The sequence below is a fragment of the Myotis daubentonii genome, chromosome X (genome assembly GCF_963259705.1).
Source record: "Myotis daubentonii chromosome X, mMyoDau2.1, whole genome shotgun sequence".
Taxonomy (NCBI): Eukaryota; Metazoa; Chordata; class Mammalia; order Chiroptera; family Vespertilionidae; genus Myotis; species Myotis daubentonii.
The window spans coordinates 12582503-12596001 of NC_081861.1; the positions used below are offsets into that span (position 1 = coordinate 12582503).

General features: G+C 43.2%; 1 pseudogene; it reads left to right on the forward strand.

Annotated features, from left to right (window-relative positions):
- The first annotated feature begins 463 nt into the window (after positions 1 to 463).
- On the forward strand, positions 464 to 1460 carry LOC132224802 (melanoma-associated antigen 4-like; annotated as a pseudogene).
- The last annotated feature ends 12039 nt before the right edge of the window (positions 1461 to 13499 follow it).

Genomic DNA, 13499 nt, shown 5'->3' on the forward strand with positions numbered 1-13499 from the left:
CAGGTATGGCCAGATGTGGAGCCACCCCAAGTCCTTCTGGTTAGTTTCAGAAGTGTGTAGTCTTGTTCTGAGAGTTTTGTCTCCGGCCAGCAGAGGGGGAGAAGAAGGCCCTGCCTGTGGACTGGAGGAGACCCTGAGTGAGCATGGAGGGGATCCCCCATCCAGAACAGAGGAGACCCCACAGAACCCAATCCCACCTCACCACACTGTCTTTCCCAGGACCTTGGATTGTGCCAGCTGCACCCTGAGGAGCCATCTCACTTCCTCCTTCAGGATCTTACTGGACAGGTCGCTGCGGAGAGAACCGTGTGAAGCCTGAGAGCACTCCTAAAAAAAGAGACCTGTAAGTCACCGTTGTCAGATCTGCCTAGGGTGTGTTTCTCAGCTGAGGCCCCTCACACTTCCTCTCTCTCACAGGCCCCCATTGGCCACCTTCCCCCACTCTGTCCCAGCACATGTCATCATGCATCACCATCAGATGAGTGAGTTCTGTAAGCCTGAGGAATACCATCAGGACACAAGGGAGAACCAGGAACTGGTGGTGGTGCAGCTGCTTGGGCCTGAGGAGGTAGAGGAGGAGGAGGCTATATCTCCCACCTACTCTGTATCTTCCTCTCAGGACTATTCCAAGACAGCCTGGAGGAGGCAGCTGCTGCTGAGACACCAAGTCCTCCCCATAGCCTCCAGGGTGCCTGCCTCCCCCCACCCCACCCCCCCGCCATGGCATCCTCTTCATGTAGCCAATCTGAAGATGAGGGCTCCAGCAGCCCAGATAAGGAGCGGACAAGCAGCAGGGAGGGCTCTGAGGAGGCTGAGTCCTCTCTCCAAGGTGCCTTATGTTTGAAGAAGGCTTGCCTGGTGGCATTCCTGCTCCTCAAGTATCGCACCTGGGAGCCGACCACAAAGGCAGAAATGCTGAGTAGTGTCATCAAAGAGCACCAGGACCACTTCCCTGAGATCTTCAGCGCAGCCTCTGAGTGCATGCAGCTGGTCTTTGGCATTGATGTGAAGGAAGTGGACGCCAGCAACCATACCTATGTCCTGGTGGCCACCTTGGGCCTCACCTACGATGGGATGGTGGGCGATGGGCACAGATTTCCCAACACTGGCCTCCTGGTCACACTTCTGTGGCTTATTGCTGCAGAGGGCGACTGTGTCCCTGAGGAGGAAGTTTTTAAAGCCCTGCATGTAAGGGGGGTGCATGATGGGAAGGAGCATTGGATCTATGGGGAGCCCAGGGAGCTCCTCACCAAAGTTTGGGTGCAGGAAAAGTGCCTGGAGTACCGGCAGGTGCCCAACAGCAATCTGCTCGCTACCAGTTCCTGTGGGGTCCCAGGGCCCACGCTGAGACCACCAAGTTGAAAGTCCTGGAGTTTTTGCTCAGGGTTTATAGAAGGGATCCCACTTCCAATCTATCCCTGTCCGAAGAGGCTCCGAGTGGTGAGGAAGAGGGGGCCTGAGCTAAGTTACACACAAGCACACTTCAGGCCCCTGTCTGGCAGCTTCTCCTGCTGGACATGATGTGAGGCTAGTTCTTTCCTCTGCTTTTGAGAAGAGGGCAGTCATTGTTCTAGGTCGTGAGTTCTAGGGCGAGTTGCGGGAATAAGGGCTGTGGCATCTTTGGGTTCCTGTGATGATTTAGAAATGTATCCTTGATTCCTTTAGGAATTTTCAAATGTTCTTTTTTATAGAAGGTTTCATAAGCTTCAGCATTTAAGTGTCTGAAAGGCACTGGTCACACATGTATTTGTACTTGTCCAGTTCAAGAGTAATAGATTTGCTGCCCTAGCCAGACTTTCTCAGTGGTTGGAGTGTGGCCCTAGGACTGAAGGGTCTCGGGTTCATTTCCAGTCAAGGGCATATACCTAGGACGCGGGAGGCAATCAATAGATGTGTCTCTCTCACATTGATGTTTCTCTCTCTGTATCTCCCCCTCCCTTCTACTCTCTTTTAAAATCAATGGGAGACAAATATCCTCCAGTGAGAATTAACAAAAAAAAAAAAAAAAAAGGAGTAATAGATTTGCTACTGTGTAACACAAAGTGGAACACCTTTCAGCTTAGTTTGTGACCCCAAACTAGATGACATGGTATCAGAACAGGATTTCCTTGGACATGTAAAAGAATTCAGCGGTGCAGTGGATGGAGTCAAGAAATAGAAAAATAAAAGCAAAAGGTTGTTGATTCTTGCTTCTTATCCCTTCTCATCTGTCTTTTTATGAGACAAATTTACATAAGGATCCTTGGGTTTGCTTGGTTCATTCAAGAAAGTGGATACATTTTATCTGAATGAAGACCACCCCTGCTCAGTGATTCATTTATTCCCCAGACATTGACTGATCCGCTGCCCACTGGAAAGAGCAGGGCACACCCACCCACAGGATGATAGTGTAGGTACTGAAGTCTTATAAGGAAGGGGGTGAGGTGTCCCCTAAGTCGTACAGAAGAAGCAAAAGAAGGGGAGAGGTAGTGGGACTCGAGAGGACAGCACCCAAGTGTAAATGGCCTCAGCCAGGGCAGTTTGGTGTTTGGGAAACAGTGATTCCCTCTGTGGACGTTGATTGTAATGAAGCTGGGTGTTGGCAGCAGCCAGACTCTCAGATGTTGTGCCAGGCACCCCTTTTCATGCCCTGGGGTAGCCAGAGCTGACTCCATTTCATTACATTACCTTTCATGTAACTTGGGCAATTCTAAGCAATGTATAGATTTTTGTTGGGAGTAAAATGAATGATAATAATGGTTTGGATGGAAGAGCAGCTGGCAGGGACGGACAGAGTTGGTCTTTGGCTCAATTTCATGGAACTTTTAATTGCATCCAGCTGGGAAAGGCTCCCCCACCCCTAAATTTTAAAATGTATCCTGCAAGAAGGAAGTAACATTTACTGAGCTTTATTTACAAAGCCGAGTGTTTGTGTAGTTAATTTTTTTTATTATGTAGGATTTTATTGGGGTGACATTAGTCGACATGAACATATAGGTTACATGTGCGGATTACTAATTTACAAAATCTGTATTTAAGACCATGTGCCCACCACCCAAAGTCAAATCTTCTCCTGTCACCTGATATTGCAACCCCTTTCTTCCTCCACCCCCCTCCCTCTGGCAACCACCACACTTCTGTTTGTGTACATAAGTTTCACTTTTATATTCCACATATGAGTTAAATCATATAGTTCCTTAGCTTTCTCTGTTTGACTTATTTCACTTCGCATAATGTTCTCAAGGCCCATCCATGTCTTTGATAGTTTAGTATTGCATATCCTACTGAGGTACATGCTCCCTGAGATGTAGTAGATAACAACAAGAATAACAGCAAAAACCCTTCCAGAGTAGAGGATGGTAGGGCTTGGGGTAATATAATATTAAAAATAACTGCCATTCATCACAGTTCCTATCTCCACCGGGCACTGTGGGAGGTGCTTTACAAACACTCTGTACATTCCTGCAGTCCTGTGAGACAGGGCTTATCAAACCCACCTACTTCACAGATGAAGAACCTGGGGCTCTTAGGGCCAGCTAATGTCCCCAGGATCACATAGCTAGTAAGTGACAGGCAGAGATTGGATCCCTGGTCTGAATTCCTCTAAAGTCCATGCTGTTCCCACCCATCCCAGACTGTGCCTAACTTTCTGACTTGTAAGTCATTTTTCTTCTCAGTACTGCATGATGTCTCTCAGGCAATAAAAAGAGGGACCCTGGGCCCAAGGCACTAAAAGCAGGCCTAAGGAAGGAAGGTGACAGTGTGAATCAAACACAATCTGGGTATCGTCTGTGGCCTTTATTTACCTAGGTTCCTCCTGCCCAAGTCCCAGGGTCCCTTGAGAGCTGAGATGCTGGCATTTCTGTCCAGTCCATGCATTTTTCCACATCACAGCACCCTTCCCCTGGGCTTACCCTGTGTGCCCTCCTGTCCATCCCTGGATTCTGGCCTGTTGACCAGCTTCTCACTGTTGCCTCCTCTGAAGGCTGTGGCCACTCACAGTGGAACAGCCCCAAATCTCCTACCTCCCCTACACCCCCACCGCCCCCAGCTTAGAACATTTCTACTCCCTGCTGAAGTACTGATCATCCATCCCTCACCCTGGAACTGCTCTGATGGAAAAATCTCTTTGAATTTGAGCAGTGACCTTTAGATACTCAGATATCCTGCTGGATGTCTTCTGCACATTCTTAACATACTTTCCAAATGAATCAATGAGTACAGTATGATTGGGCCCATAATCTACCAATTTGGGGATGTCATTCTGAAGTTAGAAAGAAGGTTTGTTAGAATACCTGCTGTTTTCAGCAGGAGTTTAATGGGGTGTCTTATTTGAAACTAGCCACTGAACGCATACACGGATGAATCAGCTTACCTAGGTGGTCAAATTCCAATGCCTCCTTCATAAGTGGTAGATGCAGAAAGATCATCGAAATCACTGTGGAGCAAACATCTACAGAGGCTAAATTCCCCCTAACTTGGAGCCCCCTTGTAGGTGAAAAATGGTTTCTATGTAGACATGCTCATCCTAATTACAAATTAAAAATAATTATCATTCCCCCCCCCCACTGTTTCATGTCTGTGTGTCTGTACCCCAGGAAAATAATCATTTTCAGTGTACCTGATGGCACCTGTATAAGTGTTCAGGTATGTTCAGTCATGTAGAAGGTAGCAGAAACTCACAAGATTTTGGTCATGCATCAAAAGGAAAGAGATAATTCTCAGCCAACTGAGTTTATATAGGTTATCTCAAAGGGAAGTGTAGGAAAGTGTTATTGAGTGAAGATGGCAAACCCACTCAACTGATATTTGCAGGATCCTATGAAAATTCCACGTGATCCTGAATTTGAAATCTCCTGTCACATGGTAGTCATTGAAAAAGTTGGGGAATTTAAGGCAAATTTGACCTCAGAAATTCCTCCAAGTAATGGAGGTTATTGTCATAACAAATTATAATTGTTCTTTTAGCACCTGATATGTAACAGTGTATGGGAGAGATTACAAGGTCTCGTCTACATTTTGTCTTCCTCTCCTTTGTGGGCGTATGGGAAAACTACATTGCCAGTCCACTTGTTGTTAGGAAGGGTCATCTACCTGTTGTCACTGAGAGCTGATCAGAAATAGTGTCACACCCAGACATCCGGGAGCCAGTATGACAGTTCCAGCCTTCCTATTTCATTCAACAGCAAGCATAGCATCCCTGCGTTGAGATGGTGGGACTACCATCTTGAATTATCCCAGATCCCTGAGTCACCCGATAGAGGAGATCTCCTGCCCAACTGCATCCAAATTTATATGCTCACAAAAAGACTTTTGTTATGTTAAGTCATTCGTATTTCAGTTTTCCTCTGTCTCATCAGCTTGCAGTTACTTCAACTGACTAATACACAGCAACGTTATCTGCTGTTAGGTGTATTTAAATAGTTTAATTATAAACATAATTCTGTATATAATGCATGTATTCTCTTGGAAAAAATTCTAAAAGTAGATAGCTGCCTCCTTGTGAAGTCCTTCCAAATTTCAGCCTCCTACTCAGAGGTGACCCTAGCTAACAGCGTGGCTATAAGCTTAAAATGCAAAGGGTCTGAATATTTCAGGTTTTTATAAATATTGCTGAAATTTTAAAAAATGCCATACCATTTACATGCTCAAATTTTTTATGTGAATATTTTTTACTTTCAACTATGTTTTATCATTCCTTTAAATTTTGGTTAGAATAGTGGGCAAAACTATCTCTTCACTCTTGTTTTAATTTGTATCTCCCCCATTTTCAAATTTGATTGAAAATAATACTAACTTCATTTCTCTCCCAGACAAACCTGGATTCATGCAGTAATGTTCTGAGCAACAGGATTCCTCTGGGCATGAGTTAACATTCTGAAATTCTGAAATGTCAACAAAACACTTCCCTTTTACTTTGAGAAGCACGGATTCAGTCAGGAGCCAGGGAAGGGGACCCAACAGGACACCGTCAGCCAGTGAGGGGCATTGGAAGATTGAGGGGAGAGCAATTGCCAGAATCAACAAGAGAGACCACATGCAGCACCAAGTTCAGAGGGCCCCAGGCAGGATGGCAGTCAGGGTACTCAGTCAAGAGTTCAGGCTAGGGAGAAAGAGCCCAAAGGAGAGTAGGTTGGGAGGAGAGCAATACAGGACAAAGAGCAGGGTTAGGCTGGGGAAATCTCTGAATCATCCTCACCAGCTGGATGTTGCAGGGTCTATCTGAAGAATGGCCCGGTGGCCTGCCAGACTCCAGTCCTTATCCTTAGAGTCCCGCTGCCTCTGACAGGAAGAGTATAGCTGGCTCCCTGCATCGTTCAGATGAACCACATCTCTTGACTACTCTAGTGGTGTCCCGGGGCTGGGAGCTGTCATGATGCCTACTAGCAGCTGGGGACTTTACACCTGCATGTAGGGCAACCGCACATAGAGGTTGGGGCTATGTGAATGAGTGGGGTTGGTGACTGGGGACCGAGAGCTGAGATAGGTAAGGAATACCCATGAGCTGTGCCTGCTGCAAGGAAGGTGAAATCAGAAGGGGAAAGTCACAGGACTAATCATTTCAGACTCTGCAGACAATGGGCTGGGTGTGGACATGCTTGGAAAAACTATGTGTACATTGTTCCTTGGTCCTACTGCCTGTGGGGTTTCTGATTTCTTGGCACAACAAGGGCATGTGTCCTGTGGATAACACTGCTGGCCTACATTGCCAGCAGATACTGTCTAGGATACCGGATTGGTCTAGGTGTAGATGCTTTCAGGGTGAATGGAAAATCCATGGGAATGGCACCTTAACTTGGGACCTTAACCTGGGAATGTGTGGGGTCCAATGCAGGAAACACCAGGGATGATCCTGTTGAGAGCAGCTCCATCTCCAAGATGGTGTTTGGCTCCAGGGAAGAGGTGCCCATTTTGGCACCCTCAGTAACAGAGTCCCATAGCGATATTGAAGTTACGTGAGCAGTTAGAACACTTCGGGTTTCTTCCATGAAAGGGGAAGGCCCAGGCAGTGGTCAGGCTCCCCACTTTGAAACAGTGAATGGTACCCTATAGTCATCATATATATAAAACAGAAAAAAAATTCTGATTGATGGATTTCAGTCATATACATGCCACTTTAAATACTCTGCTCTAGGCATCCTTGTCAAGGCCGAGCGTACATCCACCAATACTCAGATACTTTCTCTAACCTTGTTTAGGCAGATGGCAGCTCTGTAGTAACTAAAGTTGCTTATGCCAAGCAGCACAAGGGACTGGAGGCAACCTTGGGCCCAGGAGGCTAGGATTCATGAATCCATCCTATACATCCTATATCTAACTGATACATTTCCAAGATGCAGCCTGTATCTACTGGTAGTCTATTGTGGTCAGAATTTTAAAAGTGAAACCTCTTATTCCAATAAAGCCTTCCACACTAATCCATTCCACACACATAAGGAAGGCAGAGTAGTCTGGTTGAAATGAAGACTATAAACCCAGAGTCCTGTTAGTCCAGCACCTTTTCTTCCCTTTGGGGGCAGTGGGTCCTGACACCAGGCACAGAACTCTAAGGTTGTCCCTGAGCACAGCTGGGAAAGTTCTGTGCTAGAAGACCTTTCTTTAGACATGGACTTCCTCATGCTCCTGCACAGGTGTATAGAGGTAGAGTCCATTCTGTCCAATACACTGAATGCCAATTTTTCATCCTGGTTTTCCAGCACTGCCAACAACTTGTGGCCCCCAACCTCTGCAGCCCCAGCACACTCTCCCATCCCATTTCTTGTTTCCTCAAGTCCTTATTAACCACCACCTCTGAACTAGATACACATAGGCCCACACTGTCCTCCTAACTACTCGTCTGTTCCATATTGTCAGCATGGGACTGGTTACTCTCCTTCCAAACCAGAAGCCCCCATAGGATTTTGCACAGGCCCTTCCCTGGTGTTTATCCCAATCCCTGTCTTTGTGTTCCTAGGCCTGGGTCTGCTTCAAACTCACTTCTGGAAAGAGGTCCCTCCCTTGACCTTGTATCCTCTCAGCACTGAGTAATTTGGAAGGCTCTTTCTGTTTTCCCACCTGTACTTTCCTCTTGTGAAATTATTTATAGGTCATGTTGAAATGCCCTCACCAAAAACAGGGCTCTTGGCTCATTTTACTTTTCACCTGTTGCCCCTGCTCCCAGCTTGGTACACAATCTCCTTGACGGATATTCAGCTTTCCTAATCTCAACCAAAACCTATTACAGCTGTGTAGCTGAATCCACTTTAAGAACACAGGGGAAGTGTTTTCTATAAGAGCTCCTTATTCCACAGAGAAGAGAACAGAGAGGAGTAATTTGGATCTGCAATTCACAGCATGCAGCCCCTCTAGTTACACCGTGTTCACATTTAAATGATGGGTGCAACTTCAAGGCCTGGCTCACCTGATCACTTTGCTGGGGTCTTGGTACAAAAAGGAAAACAGTTTGCCATGCCCATTAGATCAGAAGGGTCAAATACACAAAAACCAACAGTATGCTTCCATTTCTCCTCTCTTAGTCTTTCCTCTACTGTTGGCATACATTTTACTTCTACTGTACATTATGTTGTAAATCCTATGATACACTGTTATTATCCTTACTTTAAACAGTTATCTCTTAAAGATATTTACATAAAGAAAAACACTCTTACGTTTATGGATGAAGTTGCAATTCCTGGTGCTCTTCATTCCTTTGTGTAGATCCAAATGTCTATCTGGTGTTGTTTTCTATCTGCCTGGAGGACTTTAACATTTCTTTTAAACATTCTTTAATATTTCTTACAGTGAATGCCTCTTGGTGATTAATTCTTTAAGGTTTTGTATTTCAGAAAAAGTCACCTTTGTTTTGCAATATATTTTCACTCTATATAGAATTTTGGTTGACAGTTTAATTTTTCAGTACTTTAAAGATATTGCTCCACTCTCTTGCTTTCATTGTTTGTGACAAGTAATCTACTCTTACCCTTATCTTTGTTCCTCTGTAGTAAAGTCTCTGTTTTTCTCTAGGTACTTTCAAGATTGTCTGTTTATCATTGATTGTAAGTAATTTAAATATCATGGACCTTGGTGTAGTTCTCTTCATGTTTCTTGTTCTTCCCATTCTCTGTGTTTCTTGGATCTCTGGGTTTATGGTTTTCATCAAATTTGTAGATATTTCATTGATATACATTTTCCATCCCCCCCATTTGTCTCTCCTCTGGGGTCTGCAAGTGTATGTATACAGGCCTCTTGAAGTTGTGTCACAACTCAGCAGTGCTCCTCTTCATTGTTTTCAGTATTGTGATCTGCGTGTGTTTCTGTGTGTGATCTTAGTGGAAAGTTCCTTCAGTCTGTCACTATTGACTATAATGTTATCTTTTAATTTTTCATAAATGTCCTTTATCATGTTGAGGATGTTCCCTTCTACTTGTAACTTGCTGAATGTTCTATCATTAAAAGTTATTGGATTTTGTCAAATACTATTTCAGCATCAATTGAAATGATCATGTTTTTTTCCATTATTTTAGGCATTTACTGTATTGTATGAATTGAGATTTGTATGTTGAACCACATTTGGTCATAGTGTATAAACCCTTTCATAAGCTCTTTCATTCACTTGGCTAACATTTTGTTGAGGAATTTTGATTGTATAATCCTAAGGGATATTGGCCTATAGTTTTCTTATAATGCCATGGTTTGGCTTTGGTATCAAGGTTATGCTGGCACTTCTCAGAATAAGTTAAGAAGTATTCCATCTTCTATTTTTGGAGAGAGTTTGAAAAAGATTCATTTTAATTGTTCTTTAAATGTTTGCGAGAATTCTTTATATCTCTGCCTTTTAATTGGATAATTTAATCTATCTATATTTAAAGTGAGTACTGGTTAAGAAGGGCTCCTACCATTTTGCTAGTTGTTTTCTATATGTTCTACGTATTTTTGTTAATTAACTCCTTCATTATTATTCTTCCAGTTCCTCCAATACATTCCAGTGTATTAACTTGATTATTTTTCTAGTGTACTCTTTTGATTCCCTATTCATCTCCCTTTCCACATATATTTAAAATCATTTTCTTAGTGGTTACAATTAATAATCTAAAATTATAACAATCTACTAGGACTGACCAGAAGACCCTGAGCGGAAGATGAATGATTACTTTGACACTCGTTTCTGTGAAAGAGAGAGCTAAGGGGCTGCCTGGCAAGAGGCACCAGGCCACCCTGTTCACCTGCCTCCTTAGACTTTTATTGTAACAACAGCTTGACCTAAAATTAACTACTACATGCTATCAGCAGGGTCAGCAGGGTAAGTATCCTTGAGAAATCACATGCTTCTACAAGGTTGGGTCTTGAGAATAAACATAGAGATTCCAGTAAAACACTTGGTGGCTCAGACTTGTTTGGAAAAGTCAAGGTAGGGCCTGCTGCCTTCAGCAAGGTCCTCCTAGAGCAGCGGTTCTCAACCTGTAGGTCGCGACCCCTTTGGCGGTTGAATGACCCTTTCACAGGGTTCACCTAAGACCATCCTGCATATCAGATATTTACATTATGATTCATAACAATTGCAACATTACAGTTATGAAGTAGCAACGAAAATAATTTTATGGTTGGGTCACAACATGAGGAACTGTATTTAAAGGGTCTGAAGGTTGAGAGCCACTGCCATAGAGGCCACTGACTTTCAGAGAATCCTCCTTACAGACTTTCCAACCAAGTCCTGTCCTTTCCTAGAACAATCTAGTTTGAATTGATAGCAACTTAGCTTCAATGGCATTCAGAACAACTCTGCTCCCGTACAACTCCTTGCCCCTCTTATACTGTTATTATTACAAAGTATATCTTTACACATTGGCCATTCACATGTTTATTTAAAATGCTTTATGCATTTGTTTTTAAAACTATACTTGGGAAAGGAATGGAGTCACAAATCAAATACAGTGGGGCCTTGACTTACGAGTTTAACTCGTTTTGAGACCGAGCTCATTAAGGAGCTCGCTAACTCAAATTACTCTATCAACTCAATGCAAAAAAATCGGCCGAGATACAGCTGGTATCTCAAAAAACTCGTTAGTTGGGACACTCGTAAGTCAAGGCCCCACTGTATACAAAAATCTATGCTTTATATATACACATATCTATTTACTTTTCCTAGAGTTCTTTATTTCTTTACATAGCTTTGAGTAACCATCTAGTTTCCTTTCATTTCCCCATCTGAAGAACCACTTTTAACATTTGTTGTAGGATGGGTCTTCCAGGAACAAGTTCTGTCATCCCCTTTTTTAAGAATGAAAATCTGGGAATGTGACAATTATTCATTTTTGAAGGATAGTTGTTTCAGGTAAGGGATTCTTAGCTGTCAGTTCATTTTTGTTTTTGAGCACTGTAAATATGCCATCTTGCTGCTTTCTAACCTCCATGGCTTTTGATTAAAGAGTCAGCTGTTAATCTTAAGATTATTTTTTAGGTGACAATTCACTTCTCTTTTGTTGCTTTCATGATTCTCTATTGTTGACTTTGGACAGTTTGATTATAATGTTTCTCAATGTGGATCTTCGAGTTTATCTCAGAGTTTTATTGAGCCTCTTAGATGTGTAGATTCATGTACTTCATCAAATTTAGGAAATTTTGGCTACTGTACCTTTCAATATTCCTTCTGACCCTTCCTCATTTCCCTCTTCTTTTGGGGCTTTCATTATACAAGTGTTGTTATAATTCACTAGAGGCCCAGTGCACAGATATGAGCACCAGTGAGGTCCCTCAGCCTGGCCTGTGCCCTCTCGCTATCCTGGACCCCTGGAGGGGATGTTGGACTGCTGGTTTCAGCCCAGCTCCCACAGTATAGGCCTAGGGACCCCACCAGTGCACGAATGGGTGCACCAGACCTTTAGTATGCATGTAAGATCTTTGGTTAATCTCTTCCCACCCTCCCTGCTCCCCCCTTCATTCTGAGATTCATCAGTCTGTTCCATGTTTCCATGCCTGTGCATTGAGCGTCTGCCCCCTGGTGGTAAGTGCACATCATAGCTACCTGTTGAATGGTTGAATGGTGGAACAGTCAAATAGTTACTTAGGCTTTTATATATATATAGATGGTGTCCCACAGGTCCTTTAGGTTCTGTTCATTTTTCTTCATTTCTTTTCTCTTTTGATCTTCATGATTATTTTAATTGACCCACTTTCAAGTTTACTGACTCTGCTGTCTGCTCAAATCTGCTGTTGAATTCTAGTGAATTCTTCATTTCAGTTACTGTAGTTTTCCTTCACAAAGTCCTGTTCGGTTTCTTTTGCATTTTGTCATTTCTATCTGTTTATTTATATTCTTTATTTGATGAGCCATAGTTCTGCTGTTTTTCTTTAGTTTTTTTGTCCCTGGTTTTATTTAGTATTTAGAGCACAATCAGGACAATTGATTTAAAGCCTCTGTCTAGTAAGTCCAATATCTGGATTTCCTCGAGGACAGTTTCTGTTAATTTCCTTATTTTACCCATGAATGGTCCAAAATTTCTGTTTCTCTGCATAGCTCATAATTTTTGTTTGAAACTGGCCATTTTGAATACTATAATGTGGTAACTGTGGAAATATTACTCTTTTCCCCTCCCCAGGGTTTGTTCTTACTTCTTCTTGTGGGTTGTAGTTGTGTGTCTTTGAAGACTGGCTTGAGTTGGGGCCTCTTCAAGGCTCAGCCAGGAGCTACTGTTTTTCCTTAACCTTCACTTCCTGCTTAAGTGGGGCCTAATTTTCAGAGCTTAAACTGGTCTCAGGTATTTCTGAGCATGGATCTGTCCTTGGGTATGATCATGCTTTTCTGGATTATAGGATGTGTGTGGAAGATTTTCTAAGCTCTTATTTACCTATGTATCTTCTACCCCAGCCTCTTCATTGCCAGGCTTTCATTCTCTCTCCTGTTTGCCCCTTCTGTTGTTTCTTGCCACAATCAGCTGTGGACAGTGTATGCCTTTAAGTGCTTTCCTAAAATACTATTCAGGAGGCCACTCCAGCAATGAGAGAATTATGAGGGGAGTAAACAAAGACAATCCCCTAAATCATTATTTTAGGGAGCCATCAGACAGGAAAAATGCACAACCACAATTATTTGAGAATAAGGTCTATATTTCTTCCCTCTGGCATGAGCATCCTGTACTATGAATGTGGACCATCATCCCCATAGCTGCTCCTGAGCAGGGCAATTGGGGTGGTAGGAGGTAAGCAGGAATCCTACATCACTGTTTTAACAAAACATAACAAGCTCTTTCTTTTTTTAAAAAAAAAATTTATTGCTTACAGTATTACAAAGGGTATTAAATATGTGTCCCTTTTTTCCCCCCGCCCTTGACAGTCCCCTGGCCTCCCCTACCCCCCAGTGTCTTATGTCCATTGGTTATGTTTATATGCATGCATACAAGTCATTTGGTTGATCTCTTACCCCCCTCCCTCCTGCCTCCCACCCCTCCCCGGCCTTCCCACTGCAGTTTGACAATCTGTTTGAGGCAGCTCTGCCTCTGTATCTATTATTGTTCAAAAGTTTATAATGGTCTCTATTATCCATG